The 19,752-nt window shown below is 48.9% G+C and overlaps 1 protein-coding gene across 2 annotated transcripts in view; it reads left to right on the top strand.

Moving 5' to 3' along the window:
- The window catches only part of ANKRD42 (ankyrin repeat domain 42), a 617,667-nt gene that overhangs the window by 92,387 nt on the left and 505,528 nt on the right, over nucleotides 1-19,752 (top strand). The window lies entirely within an intron of this gene.

The following is a 19,752-nucleotide window of genomic DNA, read 5'->3' as shown; positions in this document are numbered from 1 at the left end:
CCACTAAACCCCTTCGTGGGCACCACATCAAGGGCTGCATTCCTGAGACGGTCCAGCCCTTTCGTGTTACTACCACACCATGTTCAGGGACAAAGATGGGAAGAGTGGATGGAAGAATTCGAGGACTTCATGAAGGCCACTGGAGATCAATACTCAACCAACAAAGCATACATCTTTGCCAACCTGGCTGGAAAAGAAATCAAAGATTTCCTGAAAATCATCCCGATGCAAGACAAGACCACATATGCTCTGATGACAGCGGCTGTTAACAGAAAACAAATTATACTTCCCACTAGGGACTATGAAAGGTATTCCTTTAATCCATTCATGCAACTTTCCCCATGAAACCATTGGGGAATTCACCATACGACTATAACGAAAAATGACCCACTGCGATTTTGCACATTTCTCAGTAGAAGAGGCAATTAGACTCAGGATAATAGAAGAGTGCACATCTTCAACGTTCAGGAAACACCTTCTGAAAAACCTCTATCCCCACCAGAGCTTATATATCTAGCCAGATTTTACAAGAGAGTAGATGTGCAAGCGACGGCCATTGAAAACCCCTGGAAAGGTGACCGCGTTGCAGACTATGACGACCACAGGTGCCGGGATCCAAGGGCCAGCATTCAGGACCAGACCGAGAAACACACACCAAAGACCCCAAAGGGAAAGACAGTGCTACCGCTCTGGGTTTGAATACCCTCACGTGGGCACAATATCGGGACATGGGACAAAGGTGCATGAGGTGCAGCCAGGAAAACCATTTTCAAGCAATGTGCTGAGAAAAGAACCCTGCACTCCCGAACTACAGTCCACCCGTGAACCATGGGGCAATGAGACAATAGGAACAAATACAAGGACCCAGCTACAAGACACACCTAGTTCAATATACTCAAAGGGTTAACCGGGGAAGAAACACAGCGACATTCCTACCTCAGACTGGAATGGTAAGAACGATGGAAGACCTAGTTCTCCAACCACTGATGCAAGATTACGACTACCCACCGAGCCCAGTAAGGCACTTCACTCGCCAACTCGAAACTCATAACAGTGACTATGATACGTACCCCTATCTAATTTGTAGGACTAATCAAGTCCTCTGAAGGCAGGATATTAGAGAAGGATTTAGAGCCTTCTCCGGAGCTCTGTCAGGCGGCAGCCATCTTCAAGTCACGCAACAGCACCCCCATCCTCAAATTACATTTCAAAAGAATTGTTTTAATTATCAAATGACTTGACAGGTATCACTACAACTGTGCAACAAGACTGTTTTCTTCACCAGGATAGTGTTGTGGAGTACCCCTATCTAAATCCACAATCCAGCTATGTGCAGAATCCCTATGAAAACCCACCCGTGGACAGGGAAGACGAGAGGCAAGACCAGAGAAGGTACAGTCCACAAGACAGATATAGCAGAGAGTATGTGTCCAGATTGGAGGACTGAACCATCAGTTCATCGTAGAAGTGGGGGGTGACTGTAAATGTCATGAACAAGACCCTATATCAAGCAATAAAATACTTCTACCCACTGCACCCATCCCAAGCTCAAATATTCCAAATGGGCGCAGCACACCCGCTTCAGTCCACAGGCCACTTCCAATGCAACCTGTATCACAAAAGGCCAGAGGGTACCTACGACCATCCATGTCATAGAAAGCCCATCGACAAGGAGATGCCTACTAAGCTACCGCACAGCACAAGCTCTCACTCTGATGGGCATTCATTATGATCAGTTGGAGGTTGTCCATGGTCTCCCGACGGATGCTCATGAACTGAACACTATGTTACACCAAGAGATGTCTCTCGACACGATTAAAACCTTGTTCCCTGCACTATTCAAAGGGATGGGTATGCTCAAAGACTCTGTGATCTCCCTCCACATTGGCTTGAGGGTAACACCAGTATCCCAGCACCTACACTGTGTTGGGTTTTGCCTGCTAGCACAAGTGTCACAAGAGTTGCAACTCCTCCTAGATAATGACATTATCGAAAGAGTAAGTGGCCCAACATCATGGGTGTCACCACTGTTTGTCCCAAAGGAAAATGGCCGACTACGCCTCTGCGTCGACATGCCCATACCAAATTAGGCTATCCAAAGAGAAAGATACCTAAGCCCAAATATAGAGGACATGATGGTCAGACTGAACCAAGACAACCAATTCTCCAAACTAGACCTCAACCAAGGGTACCACCAACTGGTCATTCAAAACCCGATTCTAGACCAATCGCCACATTTACAACACATGAAGAAGCGTTCTGCTACTAGCGGCTTCATTTTGGAATAGCCTCCGCTGCAGACATATTTCAGGAGACTATCCGCAGACTAATTGCACCAGTGCCCACTGCACTTAATTACAATGATGACATACTTGGCATTTGGTATTTGGGTCTGATGCAACTATTCATTAAAATTCACATGGGACTTATGTGAGCATTTATTGTTCACACCAATTAAGGATTTTGCAGAATATGTATTTGTTAGATCAATTTAAGGGGTTAGTTTGTAATAAATGATGGTGTATTTTATATATAGCTAATTCAATAATTGGTCGAGTAATAATGAAATGCTAAATACATTTGGTCAAATTGTTACTAAATTTAGTTCTGCATTGTTTTTATGCAAGAAATTAACCTGAGCTTCTGAGCTCACTGAGTCATCCACCATCATCCCCTTTGTCTTGACCTGGCTCATGACCTGTATTTTGGCTTCTTTAATTGAGAAGTTTTTGTACTCCTCTTCTAATTTAGCTCTAGCTGTGCTGGTTCCGAAGATCATAAGCTCGGTTTTCGTGTTGTTTAAACACCTCCAGTTTTGCTGCATCCATAGGTCTATTATGCAGTACACTTCAGCTATTTTAGCACTATCCCTGGTATGTTCTCCCTCCAATTCAATAACAAGTTGCATATCATCGGCGTAATTTGTGAAGAACACACCAATGTCATCCAACAAGTCACAGAGGCTTCTCATGTATATATTAAAAAGCAACAGAGATAAACTTGCTCCCTGAGGTACTCCAAAGATAATTGATATGGCCTCAGAAAACATTTCCCCCCAGTGCACTCTAGCCTGGCGCTCCGTAAAAAAAGATGTGAACCAGTCCAAGGCAACCGGGGAGCATCCAGCTATTCTCTTTAGCGCTTTTACTAGGAGCTGGTGATCGACCAGATCAAAGGCAGTGCTAAAATCAAGCAACATCAGCATCCCTGTTTTGCCTCTGTCAACTAGTTCTAGCATATGGCTTTGCAGGTCCAACATGGCCGTTTCGGTACTATGGATGGCCCTAAATCCTAATTGTTGTTGATGAAGTGATTCCTGGTCTACTATGTGTTTCTGTAGTTGATTAGTCGCTATTTTGTCTAGTATTTTGGAGATGAAGTTAGAGTTATTGATCGGACGAAGATTGCCTGGGTCCTTGGGGTCAAGACCTGCCTTTTTGACCAAAGGCGTGATTGTTACTTTCTTAATTTCCTTAGGCACTGAGCCTTCTTTGAAACATACATTAATTATTTTGACAAAAACTAGAGCAAATATTTCTTTATTTTCTAGTATGATTTTAGAAGGAAGTATGTTTTCAGCACACAATGTTGGTTTCATTTGATTCAGTACCCCCAGCAATTCTTTTTCAGATACTGGTGTGAAGTTAATTATATCTATAACTTCCAGATTAGGACAGTCTTTCTCCAGCATGGATTTACCGGAGATTTCTCTGGCCTTAATAATATAATTTCTTGCCTTTTGGATTTTTGCTGCAAAGGCATTTCGGACTATATAGCAGTCTTCCTTTGATGGGGGGAAAGGCGGTGTAAGGGCCTTTGGTTTTTCAATACTTTTAATTATCTCGAATATTTTACTTGTGGCGTTTGATGCTGCTGCTGCTATTTCCTTGTTATAATGATTAGCCTTTGCTTTGCTTATGCTTTCCCAGTAATTTTTATTAGCTTGATTCCAACTGTCGTTATTTTCCTTAGAGCGATGTTGGTGCCATTTTCTTTCCAGAGCTCTTTTTCTATTTTCTGTTTGTTTAACTCACTGAACCACTTCCGGCGCTTACTATTTTTTCTAGCTATTTTTGTTTTTGTTCCCGACTCCATAGCGTATACGTACGTTTCAAAAAGTCAAAAGACAGCAAGGTGTTCTTGGACTAAACATAATAATAATAATTTAAACGTCCCCAATGGTCAAAATGCATGCTAAGGCTAAGGATCCCCAGTACAGTAGTCCTAACTACCTCGAGAGCCGTTTCGCCTCACATGGGGCCTTTTAGTGTACAAGACGTAATGCATGCCCTTGACAAGAACAGCCAGAACGCATTCCCCAACTGCATTAGAGATCGAGGGTAAAGGGATACACCTACTAGACCTCATGTCCCTAGAGATGAGAGATTCCAGGTGCGTGGGCACAATTGCCAGTCGTTCCACACAAGCCCTTGGTGGTCCATATATATTTTAACTAGGTTGTTGTGGTTGGGCGAAACACCACAAAATAACCACACTGACTCTTCGAATAAAATCCAAGGGTGTTTATTGAAATAATTTGTCAGGATAGTAGTTTCTAGGTTCCTTTTTGGGAGTCTAAGGGACTGGGGAATAGTTGGCTCTAGGGCTGTCCCTTTTCTCTCTCCACTTCCCCGGGCTTGGGTCCCACCTCCCAGCCTCAGACGCCCCTACTGGGCTGTTATTGAGTATTGATCGGTAAGCCCTAGCTGTCTCTCTTCTCACTACAACTAATGGTGCTCTCCCCAAGTCATTGGCTATCTGACACCCTGGGGAACATCTAGCTCCCCCTCTCCTGTCATTGGTTAGTTGATGGGAAAATTGGGAATTGTGCCTTTGTTCACCCAGCGTCACGCTCGCACCTTTCACAGCCTATCACTCCTGAACCTTTTTGTTTACTGCTCTTCTCCCACTATGTCACTGTCCCTTCAATCTCACACTCTGCCTTTCCACCTCCCCCATTTGATCTTACTTCTTTACCCCACTCCTATTCTTACTATGACTGATATCTCTTACTACTCCTCTACCTCTGTTCCATCTTCTCCCTCCTTCCTCTCACACCACTTCTCCGTTTCCTACTATTGCTCTAATCATAACTCCTCTTCAACTTTATACCAATATCTACTCCCATCCTCCCACTCACTGTCGCTCTTCCGGCTTCTACAACGACTACTGTTACTACTCTGCTACTACCACTACCTCGCTCTGTCTCTACTATTCCAAGATAAGGTGCACTGTGCACCACTCTCACTGTCACGGACCTGAGAGATAGGGTGCCTGCTCACCCTCTGTACTAGCCCCTGTTCAACCTTCAGGGTCTCCCAGGGATATGGTGCCCTGCTCAACCAGTGATATGTTGACCTGCTCATCCTTCTACTACTAACGCCTACTCTAGTCCTATGCTAGTTACTCCCACCAACTACTACCTTTACTACCATACACTACTACCTCTGTCACTACTACTGCTCCACTCCGCTACTCCTATTCTAACTCTACTGCTCACACTCCTCTGACTCTCACACAAACACTGTACAGACCTCCTCCTTAACAATGTCCTCTTCACCCCAAAACGCTCTCGCCTTCACTGGTCTCTTGGACGTCCTCCACCTCCTCCTGTTCCCACCCAAATATCCCACACTTCCACACTGACACACACACTTCCTTAAATACCCCACCCAGGATTGACCACTTATCTTAACACATAGCTCACATGGCTCCAGGGGGTGTGACAGGTGAGAAGATGGGAGGGCTTATAAAGGCTGATAAGTCCTGCCCGCTTCCAACATGGACCCTGCTGAGGTCCCAGGACTCTGGACTCTGAACTCCTTAAGGTCTGCAAGCCCTTTAAACTATTATTATTGTAATCCCTGGTGGCATAATGGATAAGGCCTCCATGAGCCTTTATTAATACATTAAAATATCCCTGGTGGGTTAGTGGTGTTTTGAGGCCTCCCCACAGCCCAGGGGTCTTTTCATTTTTTAAATATTCCCTCGGGGGTTAGTAGCAGCATTTCTGTGCGGGCTCCAGCTGACGGCTGTCAGCTGGAGCTGCGCTGCTTTGTAGATAGGTGCTGCACTGCTCGGCGGCACCCCATGTAAGGGATGCTGCCGCTGCTTGTCGGTCGGTGTTCTGTTTTGCCATGCTGCAGCGGCTCCCCGGTGTCTTCTGTTGTGGCCTAGAGGCCACAGACTCTGAAGGTCCGTAGTGGTGGGAGGGGCCCTACCTACTTCCATGCACCTGGTCTTTCCTCCGCTTCCTGTCGATCCTTGTCCAGTTGATTCTCCCTGTCTTTTTGTTCTTCTTCCCCTTGTGTCAACTCAGGTGTTTTCGGTTTGGATGTGTGAAGACTGCAGAAGAATGAGGCATTCCGAGTCATGACCTGGGTACCTCCTGTTGCGGTGACCATCGACCCTTTGACTTCAGTCATGAGGAACGGTTCTGGGTCATATCTCACGTCTGTCTTTATCGGTTTTTCTTTGTCGTACCAGGACAGTCTCTCCAATCGGTAGTCGCAGTTCCTTTAAAATGTCCTTGACCACTGAGTCCATTTATGGGAACCATAACTGGTTGCGTAGTACCTTTTTCATATTTGAGATCCCTCGATGTCCTTCGTGTGCTATATTTACTATTGCCTTCCTCAGCATTTGGGGACTAACAATCGACTTCCTCACAGTAGGATGCTGTGGGCAGTGGTGGCTAATTCTCCGTGTATTTTGGACATCCTTTCTAGCTCCTGTCTGTCCACCTCCCCGTTCCTCAAATGGTTTCTTGCAGTAATTCTTCCACCTGTTAGTGTTTGTGAGTCCCACTGCTGCTTGTATGGTGTGGTCTGCTCTGCTTTTGGTGGCAAACAGTGTGATGTGAGCATCAGTGGAAGTGTGCTGAGATAGGTAGTCCGCTGGGTTTGCGTCCCCTCCAGGTTTGTGGATGATGTCATACTCCTGGAGCCTGATGCCCGGTCTCTCAATGTGTGAAGTCATTTTGGTTTTTGGGTTGCCAAAAATAGAGATGAGTGCCTGGTGGTCAGTTATGAATGTCCTGCCGATGACAAAGTGGTGGAATTTTTTGCATACCCAAACCGCTGCCAAGCTTTGGCTTTTAGCTTGGGAGTATGCCTTTTCGGTGGATGACATGGCTCTGCTCGCATATGCAACAATGTGCCTCCCCTCCTGTCTGACAGGTTCGGTTTGGGCAAGTATGGCACCAAGGCCCACCGGGCTGGCTTCGACCGCTATCTCAGTGTCTCTCGCTGGGTTGAAGTACGCTAGTCTGTGGTTGTTGACAAGCTCCGTCTTTATTGCCTTGAATGCCTCTTGGCAAGCTTTATCCCATTTGAACTGTGTGTCTTTTTTGAGTAGTTGCCTGAGGGGGGATCTGTGAGTGTGGCATAGTTAGGAAGGTAGCGGGCACAGTATCCTGCCATACCCAGGAACGATCGTAGTTCAGCAACACCTGTCGAGGGAGTTAGGTCAACTATCGCACTGATCTTCTGGGGGTCCACCGTTATTCCTTGGTCTGAGAAAATGTGCCAAAAGAACCTGGAAAGGTTGTGTCTGTTGATGTCACATTTGGACCTGTTTAGGTTGAGGCCCGCAGTTTATAGGATCTCACACACTCGCGTTAAGGCTTGATTGTGTTGGTCTTGAGAGGTGCTGAATACAAGTATGTCATCATTGTAATTAAGTGCAGTGGGCACTGATGCAATTAGTCTGCGGATAGTCTCCTGAAATATTTCTGCAGCGGAGGCTATTCCAAAATGAAGCCGCTTGTAGCAGAAGTGTCCTTCATGTGTTGTAAATGTGGCGATAGGTCTAGAATCGGGTTTTGAATGACGAGTTGGTGGTACCCATGGTTGAGGTCTAGTTTGGAGAATCAGTTGCCTTGGTTCAGTCTGACCATCATGTCCTCCTTATATTCTTTATATTGTCTTGTGCTATTCTAATGAATCCTTTGCACTACCAACCCTCAATCTCTGTCTTAATGTTATGTGTAATGTGTTCAATGAATTATGGGTTTACCTTGATGGGTTAATGAATTCAATTTATTTTGAATATTGTTAGGGAGAATTCTAATTTCTGCGCTAATTCCCTTCACCCTTGGAAACCCCCAGCTCTTTTGCTGGACTTTAGGACTTTTGAATTTGAACCCTGGAGTGAGTGAGCCCTTTTTCTCACTCTCTCATGTGTTTTGACCTGATTTGAATTATGTGTTTCCTTTGTTTTTGTAGTCTGACCAACTCCATAGGCATCTTCTTTGTGTATGGTGACACACAGCACCGTCGGTGCAGTGTCACAGAGAAATCCTTTAGATTTCCCATAAGGTTTAAATACCTTTTCTTGAGTGAACTACTGTTCCCGAAAATAGTAAAGTGAAATTGACTTTACTTACCATTTCTCTTTGTAGGCCCAGCAGACACCATTTTATGTGGGGTGCTGGGGGGTTACTTAGTAACCGACTCATGTAACATTTTCTATGCTACCCTGATTACTTTAAATTGCTGGTGGCAGTGGTTTCATTTTCCTACCATTGTGCTTTCCTATCACAGGCTGAATTCTCAGCTGCAGTATAGCACCCATGGTCTTTTCGCCATTTTCTGTTTCTGAGGACTTTCTTGGATTTCACTCTGCGCACCAAGCCAGGTTTGAGCCCGTTGTTCGTTTTGCTTTTGGTGGGCTTCAGTACTGAAACTAGTGTGTCTGTAAGGGCAGGAAGTGAGGGAGGTTCCTGATACTCCTCTGTCCTTTGTCTTTAGGAATGCCTGAATACACCCAGTCCTAATTGGCTGGCTGGCTGTCCTATTAGGACAGCCACATGCTGTTTGAGTAGCAGCCTAGGCTATGCATGAATGGGAAAAACCTGCTTAAAAGGCGAGGGTTTTGGGACTAGAGCCAGAGTCGATCACTGGGAAGAACACATGATGAAGAAACCGTGAACGTAGCTTGCTGCATCCTCCTGGACCTTTGATTTGCCGGGTGAAGCCCTGCTGCTGTGCTGAAACTCCTTTTCTGATCAACAAGTGAAGCTCCGGAAGGGACGACTTCTTCCCTTGGGTTAATGGGACCAACTAACCCTGGGGCGAACTCCACTGAACCTTCTTCCCTGACTGGCTGTACTTCTTTGCTGCTGCAGGAACCGAGTGCCAGTGGTCGAGACATCCATAGTCGAGTTCAACGTCTGCAATCCGTCCAGAAGCTCCAGGAGTCTCCTAAGGACCCTCCAGAAGCAGGACGACCAGGGCTCAAGTCCCCATACTAGAGTGCAGGACTCAAGGAGTGAAGAAGCCCAAATGTTATCCAAGATATGCGGTGATGCTGTTTACCGCATGCTGAAACCTCAAAATTCTGCTGATCCGCAAAAAGCCTGTAGCAGCCACCGACCTCCAAATTTCTGCAGCAGGAGTCCCCCAGACATCCTCCCTCTTGTCTCCACCACTGAGGCTCAGGAACCCAGGATCTGCATCGCTGCAACCAGACAGAAGCCAGCTGGACCACTCTTCTAACCAAAGGTACTGTTCTGACTGGGGGTACTTATCTAAGTGTCTTTTGCTTTGCTCTTCTCAGTTGAGACTTGCAGTAGCTCCTTTGCTAGCGTTGATTTCAGCTCCACCCTCCACAAGTTTTACAGCTTGTAACCTTACAGTGATTTTTCTTCAGAAACTGTCTAACTTTGTGCAAGACGTGCTTCAATTGACTTTGGCTGTCCTGGCTCCTTGCAGACTCTTCTAGTCAATTTGGCTTTGACATTTGCTGCCCCTCAGAAGTGATAACTTGGTTACCAAATTCAAATGTTGTATGTTTAAAGGAGAGGGAATCTCCTTTCTACTCCTGAGAGTATGAAGTACAGACCTACACAACTTTTACTGTGACACAATTGAGAAATAGTCGCAGGAGGACAATACCCAAAAGGAGAATAGTTGTTCTCCCTACTTCTAACCAGACAATATCTTTACTCAGTAGCCCGCATTCATGAATCTTAGCTGGTGACCAGCACGCCATAACCTGAATCTCCTTTAAGTACTGCGCAACGTTGGAGTACACCAAATTCAAATAGGTATAGTCTGGACATGCAAGAAAGGGGAAGGTAGTCTCGCATATATGCTCTTTGAGTACCAAAGGGAATCTTTGCTTGGAATTTGTATATTCCCAGGGACCCCTTGCAGACCCTTCTTTTTTTCACACGGCTGTGCTTTGAAAAGAATGCTTCATTTTGGTCATCTTCATTGCAGAAAAGCAGATATTGAAAGTGTGGAGTAGGCATAGGAGGCCATCTTGTGATGAATGCTAGTAGATCTGGCCATTTTATCAGCCATTAAAAAAGTCTTCTGATGAAGCAAGCCCTCTGCATGAAGTCACACAAGGCTGTATAAAGGCAGACGGAGAAGCAGCAGTGAGCAGTCTTCGGGTGACCTGGCCAGAGCCTGCAGGCAACAAGGATAAGACCAAGAACTTCAGCTCTGATGGGCTCACTCAGCATGGATGCCACAAGCAGCAGCAGAGCCATGAGGAAGATGGCCCTCAGTGATGTTGCACAGCACATGAAGTAGCACGTTGCAGCAGCTCAGTGTCCAATTTCAAAAGAGGGGACCCTTCCTCGATGTGCAGCCCTGCTGGAGTGAGCAGATCTGTGCATCCTATGAGTGACAGAAATGTGCCAAACACAAGAAATGGAAAAAGAACCCAAGGGAAGGACAGGCTTTCCCTGATCAGGAGAAGAAGTGCTTCACTTTACGGGAGGTGTTTTGGCCAATGCCGGTTTCAGCAACGGTTCTGGCATCCTTCAAGTTCCTCTCCATGCTTCAGATTTGAGTTCCGATGCTTCATCGTATACACGAATGCTGGACTGTGGGTGGCCTGGGCCCAACTATCACGGTACAGGCACTATTCAGATTCTGAGTGGTTAGCCAATCCTAGATAACCAGTTCAGAGACACTAATGATGTCAGCCAAGGTGAGGATGTGGTTTAGGGTGTCTACACTTACTGAGTATGATATATAGTTGATGTTGACGAGTTGTGCACATAATGAGTGCAATTCTTTTTCTTGTGTGAAAAATGGATGTCCACTTGCTTATTCATCTGGTGAAGCGATGCATTGAATGAGGTAGGACTGATATTTTGAGGCGAGCCCTCATAACCAAACAAACTTGCAAACATGCTGGTAATATGAAAAGAATGAGGCTCAAAAATAACAACAAAAATCAGATGACCCCTCTATCCCACTGTTGAGAGGTGGATGGAACTCTCCAGATGAATTCCATACAACCTCATACATGCCTTTATGCTGTAATCATATGTTTAGTATTTTTCTTTTTTTTTTTTAAAGATTCTTTTGACAAAATCCTTAGTTACCCGCATTATGATTTTAGTATCTGTGTGTGGGTTAATGGGAGCATGTGTGGGTGCCCACATTGCTTTGTGTGTCGGGGGCACGCGCGTTTAAGTTGATTGATTAATGACACAGACACACCTTATGCAGAATGCAGGCTATTCTGCTCCTGCTACTGCACTCAGACATTTCACGTTTTTGTACTGTCTACAGCAATGCCCACTGTATGGATTTGTTCATGCTGAGGGGGTTACCTTGATGGGAAGGAAGGTATTTTAAGTGTATTAATCAACCGTAATTGGAAGTCTGCACCAAAGAGGGCATCATAGGTACGTTAATGGCCTCAACATTTTTGCCACGGTACTCAAAATTCGGTCACCAGACGTATGCCCAATATTCCATTAAAAAACCTGCAGCATTGGTCCAATACTGCAGACGAGCTCCAGAAATTGACAAAAGACTCCAGATGCAGCCTTAAAAATGTTGACACCTTGACTCTTCATATGTGTTTATTGTAGTATTCATTCCTCATTATTACAATCATTAAAAGGTACCTAGAATTGGGGGCACTGTTGAGGGCAAAACAAGATGGCCGCTTGATTGTGACTCTCCGCGGCTGGCAGGTCACAGGATCCTTTTTGCGGCACCTATCTGTATTGATACCCGACTTCAGCGGGCACGACTCTACCGCGGCTGATCCGGGTTTCACTTGGCCCGAATCCCGACACGAAACGGGGCCGGGAACCCTGAGATCCCGACGTCTCTCCGCCCCTCCCCCACCAGCGAGGCGGCTTCGCACCGGTGCCCTGCTCAGGCTGTGGGACGCGCCGGACCTCCCTGCTCGCCGGTGCCACTCCTCGCTTCAGCGTGGGCCCCCACCCACCTCTGCTGAGGCACATTGCTCGAGGAGGCCTCCCCGGAGCCCCGATCCGGCGTTCTTCTCCAGCCGCGGAGGGGCGGCATATACGGCTGCGGTGCGGCGACTCCTGGTTTGTGATCCTGCTTGCCGGCTGCTGGGGGTCCCCCCCCTCAAAGATACTTGGCGGAGGGGTCGAGCTGCGGCGCACCCCATCACACCTGGTGCCGCGCTCCCCCCGCGGCCCCACCCACCCCTGCCGAGGCTCGTTGCTCGGGGAGGCCTCCCTCGGAGTCCTGATCCGGCATTCTTCTCCAGCCGCGGAGGGGCGGCATATACGGCTGCGGCGCGACTCGGCGCCGCCTCGGAGGGCATCCTCGGCGCTGCTGCGGCCCGGCCCTTCCTGGTTCGTGATCCTGCTTTCCGGCTGCTAGGGGTCCCCCCCTCAAGGATACTTGGCGGAGGGGTCGAGCTGCGGCGCACCCCATCATACCTGGTGCCGCGCTCCCCCGCGCCCCCCCGCACCACCCCGTCGACATACACCGCAGGACCCCGGGCCCAATAAGGTACGTGGTGCACGGAGGGAGGGTGCCGCCTGGCCCCGCGACCCGTATGCCGGCGGTGCCCGCCTCTGTAACATAGAGGCACACTTTGGTCGCCGGCACTCAACCGACGCAGTCGGCTCTGCCCTGGAGCTGCATCACCCGGGTATCCCCCCGCTCCGGAATTGGCTTGGGGTGCTCTGGGCCACGCCAGCCACCTACATCTCACCTACCTTGAGGGGCCTCCTGGCCTGAGAAGTCTCAGGGGTTCTTTCACCCCACATTACTGCTTTTGAGCTTTAGCCTGTCCAATCCATCGGTGGGACACAGGGCCGGTTGGTGCTCTCCCCTATCCCTCCTGCAGGCACGCTTGGACTACCACATCGTGATCACGGTCCTCACGGCAGCCACCGCACACCACCACTTTTAGCCCCTGAACTACATCTGAACTCTCCGGACTGCGCCTCCCGCACTGCAGGGGGCTGGCTGCACCTCTGCGGACTCCACCTGCGGCAACGGGCCTCACATATGCGGGTCCACAGTAGCTGACCCCTCCCGGGGAACTACCTGCTCCACATCATCCCTGCATCCTGCCCTGTGTGTCTCATGGCCTGAGGTCCCCACACCTCTCTTTCTTGAGCCGCTGGTATTCCCCCCTTACTCCATTGGAACTTCAACATCATCAGGATGACCAAGGGGACCGCAAGGAAACAGAGCTCCATCAATATGTTTGCGAAGACGCTGGTGAGATCGCCAGAGGAAACCACCGAGCAGGCTCCCACAGCGTCATCATCCGCCACAGCCCCGGAGTCTCAAAACATGATGGACTTTATTCGGGAGGGCTTCACCGCACTTCACTCAAAACTGGATGACATGAACGGCACTATATCCACTATCAAAGCCCATATTGAGAGGACGGATAGCCGGGTGGCGGAGGTTGAAACAAGGGTGGGCTCCGCTGAGGATGCATTGGGTGTCCTGCGCTCTGAAGGCACTGCTCTTTCCAACCGAGTCCTTGACGTGGAGAAGAGGAATGAGGATTTGGAATCCCGATCAAGGCGCAATAACCTCCGTATTATCGGCGTCCCCGAGAACGAGGTTCATGAATCAATGGAGGATTTCGTCGAACACACACTACTGACGCTCCTCGATTCACCCAAACTCTCTCCGCAATTCTCCATAGAGCGTGCACACCGAGCCCTAACGGCTAAAACCAGGCCTGGCGCTCCTCCTCGGCCCATCATAGCCCGGGTGCTGAATTTTCGGGACCGCGATGCCCTCCTCAGAGCCGCGAGACCCAAGGGTGAGCTCTTACTGGATGACGTGAGGATCCATCTTTATCCGGACTTCTCAATGGCCGTTAAGCGTGAACGCAAGACCTTCCTGGCGGTCAAGCGTAGGCTGCGTGATCACTCAATTAAATACGCCATGCTCTACCCCGCCAAGCTCCGCATAGAACATGCCAACCGGGTGTTCTACTTCACCCTTCCAGAAGAGGCCTCTAAGTTCCTGGATGAACATTTCCCAGGCTGACCCCCCCCCCCCTTGTTCAAGGCCCTGCAGCTACCCTTCAGCCCGCTCGGGGAGGGCTCATGCCCGGCCACCTTCCTGCGCTGGAGTCACGCTGGGGTTCTACTCTGCAACCTGTTTAGATTGTTCACTGTTATGAATGGGTGCCACGTCAACATGTGCAACATCTCCGCCCAAGTTACGTGCAAGCTCTTACTATTGGCACCTTTTTACTTCACTTGGACCTGCCGTGGCCCGGAGAGACGCGGCCAATCCGGCCCACAGGCCCCCAGGCGCTGATGCCTTTGGTTTGGTTTTGGTTGAGGGGTTTTGGGACTGTCATCCCTCTGTTTGGGGGAGGGATGTGGGAGGGGGTGGGACATGTTGGGGGTTATGTTACAAAAAGCTTGGCGTTGGCAGCAATTACGGACCGCGAGGTGGTACTCAATGACTGTTTCGCAGGGCTTGCTTATTGGCCCATTGGTTACTGGTATTTTTTCTGATATACTCACCCCCGTATCGATGTCTGGGAGCGACCTGACTTTTATGAGCTGGAATGTTCGGGGGCTGGGTAATTATAAAAAGATGAGGCAGCTACAGCTGCAGGCTGAGCGTCATGGATCCAAGGTTCTTTTTTTTACAGGAGACACATGCCCGCACAGAACAATGTATAAGATTTGCTAAATCATGGGGCCCCCCACAGATTCTTCACCGATTTCTCTTCCCAAAGCCGTGGGGTCATGACTCTCATTCATAAGAGTCTCAAGTTCACCCTCATCTCCCCACACATAGACCCTCAAGGCAGGTATGTACTGCTTCATGCTACGCTTCAAAATAAGGAGATCGTCCTGCTGAACATTTAAGGTCCCAATATAGATGATCCAGATTTTTATGTACAGGTCTCGTCCCTTCTCGATGGCTTTCCCCTTGTTCCCATCCTCTGGGGGGGATTTTAATACAATCTTCGATGTGGCCCTCGACAGATCGGGGTCCAAACCTCGTCAACTCTCTAGAGCAGTTTACGCAGCACTATCGTTCCTGCCCCGTCTCGCCATGGTAGATGCATGGAGGTTTTTTTACCCGGATTCCCGCGTTTACTCTTTGTACTCCTCGGTTCACGACTCTTACTCCCCTATTGACAGATGGGTGATCTCCAACGCACTAGTCAAGAATGTGATACAGTTAATGATTTTCCGCAGGACCCTGTCTGACCACTCTCCTGTGACTATCACCATAGACTGGGGACCAGATCCCGGCCGCACCCGACGTTGGAGGCTGAAGCCTCTCTCCCTTCTAGACCCAGAGTTTTGTTCTGAACTCGAGCTATCTATCGAGGAGTTCTTTGACACAGGTTCGGTGGCATCGCAGGCCATTCTATGGGAGTCTTTCAAGGTCTACATCAGAGGGATAGCGCTGTCGAAGGAGAACGGTGTCCTTAAGTCGATCCGCAGGGACCTCGCCGAGAGCGAATCTAACTTATCGATCCTTGAGGCTAAATGTTCACTTAACTCAACTCCGGGAGCCCTGGCGGACATCGGAGTGGAGCTGGATACGTTCCGATCCCTTGCCGAGCGCGAACAAAAATTCCTGGATAACCGTGGCATGGCGAGAAAATACGGGGAGGGTGAACGCCCGGGCCGATTTCTGGCAAGACTTATTCGTCACGAGATGGGGTCCCCGTATATACTTGGGATTGAGAGATCAGACGGCTCTATGGCTTTTACCTCACAGGACATCAATACGGAATTCTTCACGTTCTATGAAACCCTATATTCCAACTCTGATGAGGTGCCGGCGGTGGAGATTGACTCCTTTCTCGATACCCTCCCCTTGTCGACTCTCACTCCGGAAGCTGCAGGTTCCCTTGATTCCCCACTTACGCTGGAGGAGCTCTCTGATGCAATTGACTCCCTAACTTCGGGGAGGGCCCCTGGCTCTGATGGTATCCCAGCTGAATTTTATTAGCGCTATAAATCACTATTGCTCCCTTACCTGTTGGCTCTCTGGGAGGAATCGGTTGAAGCCGGTGTATTTCCCCCTTCACTTCGCGAAGCCAAAATTACAGTATTACTTAAATCTGGCAAACCCTCCTCACAATGCGGTTCGTACCGCCCGCCCTCACTTATAAATTGCGATGTCAAAATATACGCTAAGGCACTAGCACTCCGGTTGGCTCCCTTGTTGCCTTCTATCATCCATCCGGATCAAGAGGGCTTCATCCCTGGTCGCTCTACCTCTCTGAAACTTAGGCGTCTCTTTAATATAATTAATAGAATAAACCCTGAGACACATGCGGTGGCGGCCACACTTGACATGCAAAAAGCGTTTGATTCGGTTTTGTGGAGGTATTTGTGGCGGGTCCTCGAGAGCTGTAAATGTGGTCCCTCTTTTCTCTCCTGGGTCAAATTGCTCTACTCTGATCCTGTGGCTAGGGTCTGCACCGGCGACCGTTGCTCCCCCCTCTTTAGAATCACCAGGGGGACGAGACAGGGATGCCCCTTCTCACCCTTGATCTTCGCCATAGCAATAGAGCCCTTCGCTGATATGCTCCACCAATTTCATGCTCATAGAGGACTCCGTACGGCGGGCCAGGCAGACGTAGTTTCCCTATATGCCGATGATGCTCTGCTGTTTATACGCTCTCCCTCCATCAACTTACCCCCAATGCTGGAGGACGTCATTCATTTTGGCCGAATCTCGGGCCTTAAGGTGAATTGCTCGAAATCTACACTCTTACAGAATGCACTCCTTCCTCTCCCTCCGGACACTCAGGGGTTCACATGGGCCCAGTCTACTTTCACCTACCTGGGGATTGAGATATCACGCCACCTAGCGCTGACTTTCAACGAGAACTACCAAAAGTATCTCACACATTTGTCATCTAGGGTTCTAGTCTGGGACAAACTCCCGATATCCCTTGCAGGCAGCATAGGTCTACTGAAAATGGTGGTGTTGCCCCAGTTACTCTACAAGTTTACCAACATCCCCCTGTGGCCAGGGGTGGGTTTCTTCCGGGAACTGACCCGCACAGTCAATTCCTTCCTCTGGCATTCGGGTGCGGTCCGCCTCAAACTGGATACCTTGTCTACCCCTATGGCTCATGGGGGCTTTGGTGCCCCTGACTTTCTTAAATACTGGCTGGTATCCCACATCCAGTATACATCCCACTGGTTCAACACGACGGACCCCCCCCCCCACATGTTAGACTCGAGAAACTTGCGGTCAGCGACCGTGACATTCGCTCATTGGTGATACAACCCGCCCCTCTGGCACAGGACTCACAGAGCCCGGTCGCCTGCACATCCCTGGCATTGTCAAAAACATGGAAATTGTCCGGTACTGCTCACACCTTTCATGGTAACCTCCCTCTCTGGAACTTCCTGCCGGGGGTCCCTCGGCTGCCACCGGCCATGGTCCGACGCTGGGACGAGGCGGGATACGAGTTGCTGCGTGATGTGTTTGATCGGGGTATTTTTGTAGAATGGCCCGACCTCCCACTGCCCTTAAGGAGAGGCCAGTGTATATGGCTCCAATACTCATCCCTTCGCAGGATCCTCAAACGTAACTATCCGACGTTCCCGGCCATACCACCGGACGACCCCCTCATCGAGGAACTCGCCTCCCCCTCACCCACTAGAGGCAAAATATCTAGACTATACACTATGCTGCAGTCCAGATCTATTCCGGAATTCACTAAATTGAGGCGGGCGTGGGAGGTGGACCTTGGTGTCGAAATGTCCGATGAGCGCTGGGCACATCTGTGTGAACACATACACCGGGTGTCTTTCAACTCCCGCTTCAAACTGATTCAGTTTAAAGTCCTACATAGATTCCACTACACCCCGATCAGATTGCACCGCATGTCCAGTGATCACCCCTCTAGCTGCCCTAGGTGCGGCCTAGATGCTGCCGATTACATTCATATGATTTGGTCCTGTCCCCATCTCTCACAGTTTTGGGAGGCAGTCTGCTCGACGGTGTCTGCTATGCTCGACCATCTCATCAGCCCCTCCCCAGTGGTATATCTCTTCCATGACCTCCCGGGCCTCCCCCGGGACTCCAAAAAACTAGCTAGTCTCTGCATGCTCCTCGCTGTACGATCCATCCAATTGTGCTGGCTTCGCCCCTCGCCTCCCACGCACGCCCAATGGCTAAGCGCGGTCACGTGGGCCTCACTCTGAGGAAGCCTGGTCTCACCTACAACCAACCCACTCTAGGCCCAGGAACATCTGGCTCAGATTCCGTTCTTATATGTCGGACCTGAATACGACACCGGCCACATCTCCTCCAGCTGCCTCCCCCCACCGACCCGAGCTCTCGCCCCATCATAGTTTTCTGACATATTGCACATGTTATAAAAGTGCCCAATGGCTGTGTTCACTTGCGATGTAACCCTTGTTTGCCTATACTGTGTATTTTTGTATTCATATTGTACTTGCCTGGCGATGTTCGCCTGTTTTTTGCTGCCACGCTAAACGAATAAAAATAAGTTTAAAAAAAAAAAAAGGTACCTAGAATTACGTATATTATAAGCAGTGCAGGTGTATGGTTGGATGGTTGCCTGGGTGTATATGTGTGTGGGTATATGGATGGATGTTCGGTATTGCCATCATATGTGCAGTTGCGGCCTTCAAATGCCAGGTATTGACAGTATATGCTCAGGCATTCACTTTGTAAGCCATCTACTGGCTATATGTACAGCATTAATAAAATAACAGCACTCTACAAAAAAGAAATACTCACCGCCAAACAAGAGTCATACAACCTGAGAATATCACAAGCTAGCTCTAGTGTAAAAGAATTGTTCACCATACTGAAAGAGATAGAAACACCTATCCGTACCCCCGACACATGCGTGAAAGACAAACAATGGTGCACCAATTACAAAATGCCCTCTCTAATAAAGTCGTAGGCTTACAAATCAAAATCAACAACAAAAAAGAAGCCTTTGCCCGCACAGCTCTCACCCCCAATCCTATCACTCCCAACACCACCACTCCTCCCCCTCCCCACAGCTCTATAACTAAACCGCCTTTTCGCTTCAGCTTCTCTAAAGTCACCACGCTAGAAGTGGAAAAAACTATCCAAAGCCTCAAACCCTCCAATTGTCAGGGTGACCCCTGTCCTTCACAAATTATCAAAGATGCGGCTAGGGACCTCTCTCCCTTTATCACTAAACGTATCAATGCCTCTTTCTCCTCAGGAACCGTACCCTGCAATCTCAAAGAATCGTGGGTCCTCACCTTACTCAAAAAACCATCCTTGACCCCTCAATACCGACCAACTACAGACCCATCACCACCGTTCCCCTTCCTCCTTAAAATCCTTGATAAGGCTGCATATCTGCAAATGCAACAATACTTATAAACGAACCACCTCCTGGGGATCCGCCAATCGGACTTCAGACCTAAACACGGGACAGAAACTGCACTCATTGACCTTAAAGCGCAGATTGACACCCTTAGAGACAACGGGAAAACTGCACTACTACTTCTACTCGACCTCTCTGCAGCATTTGACTTGT

This window comes from Ambystoma mexicanum, chromosome 7q, assembly GCF_040938575.1.
Source record: "Ambystoma mexicanum isolate Mex_15411 chromosome 7q, UKY_AmexF1_1, whole genome shotgun sequence".
Classification (NCBI taxonomy): domain Eukaryota; kingdom Metazoa; phylum Chordata; class Amphibia; order Caudata; family Ambystomatidae; genus Ambystoma; species Ambystoma mexicanum.
This window is presented reverse-complemented; position numbering and strand designations above follow the sequence as displayed.